Source organism: Elephantulus edwardii, unplaced genomic scaffold, assembly GCF_000299155.1.
Source record: "Elephantulus edwardii isolate Elephantulus edwardi_28Jun2011 unplaced genomic scaffold, EleEdw1.0 scaffold00285, whole genome shotgun sequence".
Classification (NCBI taxonomy): domain Eukaryota; kingdom Metazoa; phylum Chordata; class Mammalia; order Macroscelidea; family Macroscelididae; genus Elephantulus; species Elephantulus edwardii.
This window is the reverse complement of record NW_006400035.1, coordinates 2781612-2784114: the sequence shown is the minus strand read 5'-3', so window position 1 is coordinate 2784114 and position 2503 is coordinate 2781612.

The following is a 2503-nucleotide window of genomic DNA, read 5'->3' as shown; positions in this document are numbered from 1 at the left end:
TGAATCAGGGTTCCAGTTTCTCCACAACCTCGCCAGCATTTGTTGCTTGCTGTTCTGTTAAATTTTGCTATTTTGACTGGGGTGAGACGATATCTCATAGTTGTTTTAATTTGCATCTCTCTTAGGGCTAGGGATTTTGAGCATTTCTTCATGTGCTTGTTAGTCATCTGAAAGTCGTCTTCGGTGAAGTCAAACCTATTCTTAAGATGATCATGAAAGTCCAATAGAATTGACTCAAGATCACATCTTAGTTCCTGTGGATTTATTTCCATTTTCTTTGGCCTCAGTTTGAACTTACATATGAGTAATTGATGATCTGGCCCACAGTCTGCTCCTATTTTTGACTGCTGATACTGAGCTTTTTCAACAATTTCTTCCACAAATGTGGTCAATATGATTCCTATGACATCCTTGCACTTCAGCACTTTAGAGAGGTCTCTAACGACAGACTTTCCCATTGCAATACGTCTTTTAATTTCCTGGCTGCTAGTGCCAAGAGTGTTGATGTGGATCCAAGCAAACCAAACTGTGAGCAATCTCAATCTCTTCACTATCCATCATGATGCTGTCAATTGGCCCAGTGGTGAAAATCTTTGTTTTCTTGATATTGATTCTCAATCCATACTGAAGACTGCAGGCCCTGACCTTCCACAGCAAGTGCTTCAGGTCCTCTTCAGTTTCAGCAAGCAAGGTTGTATCATCTGCATAACACAGATTGTTGATGATTCTTCCTCCAGTCCTGATGCCACATTGCTCCTCATAGAGCCCAGCCTCCCAGATAACCTGTTCTGCATAAAGATTGAAAAGGTATGGAGACAGGATACAACCCTCACATACACCCTTCCCAATTTTGAACCATGCAGTGTTTCCTTGCTCTGTTCTGATGACTGCCTCCAAGTATAGGTTTTGCATTAATCAATGAGCATGATGTTTTTCTTCATGGACTGGTCACTCCTGGCAATATGCACAAAGTATTTGAGAGAGAGCTTAAAAATCCTTGCCACCAAAGAGCAAACTGGTCTCACACACTCCAGGGCAGCCTATTTTTTCTCTAGGCAGTCCATGACATGTTCAACACAACTCAAAGGCATTGATTCTTCTTCTGTCATCCTTAGTGATTATCCAGCTTTCAGATGCAAAGAAAGTGACTGAGAAGACCATTGTAGCCTGGATCAGGCACACCTTAGTTTCTAAACTGACATTATTGCTTTTAGCATTCTAGAGAGATCCTTGACAGCAGCATCTCACAGGGCAACTTGTCTCTTGATTTTCTAAATGCTAGTGCCAAGAGAGTTGATTGTAGATTCAAGCAAAAGGAAATAATTAACAACTTCAACCCTTTCTCCATATGTCATGATGCTACTTATTGGCCTGGTGGTGAGGATCTTTGCTTTTTTGATGTTGAGATACACTTTGTATTGGAGGCTGCAGTCTTTGACCTTCTGTGGCAAATGCTTCAAGTCCTCCTCAGATTCGGTGAGCAAGGTTGTGTCATCTGCACAATGCAGGTTCTTGATGAGTTTTCCTACTATCTGATAATGTCCAGCCTCCAAGATGATCTGTTTCTTACATAGATTGAAAAGATCTGTAGAAAGGATACATCCATGACAGACTCCTTTCTTGATTTTGAACCAAGCAGTATTTCCTTATTGTGTTTGGACAACAGCTACTTGATGTAGATATTAAAGCATAAGGGGATTATTTGTTCCTTTATTACCATTGCAGATAGAAGCTCATGCGCCACAAAGAAATTAAAGAGAAGATTGAGGAGGGATCATTCAAATCATCCATGAAGAATGCAAAAGATCATTACAAAGACTGAAAAAGAAGAAAAGACCAAGATAGATGTCAGATGAGACTCTGAGTTTTGCATTACAGCTGAATAGATATAAATAGCTGAAAAGAAAATTTAAAAAACAGAGCAGGACGACAAATCAATATACTATAATGAAATGTGCAGAGAGCTGGAGTCAGAAAATGAGGAGTTGAAAAACAAATTCAAGCCAAGAGTGGCAGTACTTAAGGATAGTTTGGGTAGAGTGTTAAATGATCTAGGAAGTATCAAAAGAAGATGGAAGGAGTACACAGAGTCACTGTTATCAGAAGGAATTGGCTGACACAGAGGAATTTCATGAAATAACATATGATTAAGAGCCTATGGTGATGAAGGAGGAAGTTCAAGTTGCTCTGAAGGAATTGGAAAAAAACAAGGCTCCAGGAGTTGGCTGATACCAATTGATTTATTTCAACAAATAGATGCTGCCCTGGATGTGCTCAGGAAATCTAGAGGACAGACAGCTGGCCAACTGACTGGAAAAGATCAATATTTGTTCCCATTCCAAAGAAAGGTGACCATTTGTTCCCGTTCCAAAGAAAGGTGTGGAAATTATCGAACAATATCATTAATATCACATGCAAGCAAGATTCTGCTGAAAATTATCCAAAAAACGTTTGGAACAATATGTCAACAGAGAACTGACAGATGTGCGGGTTGGATTTAGAA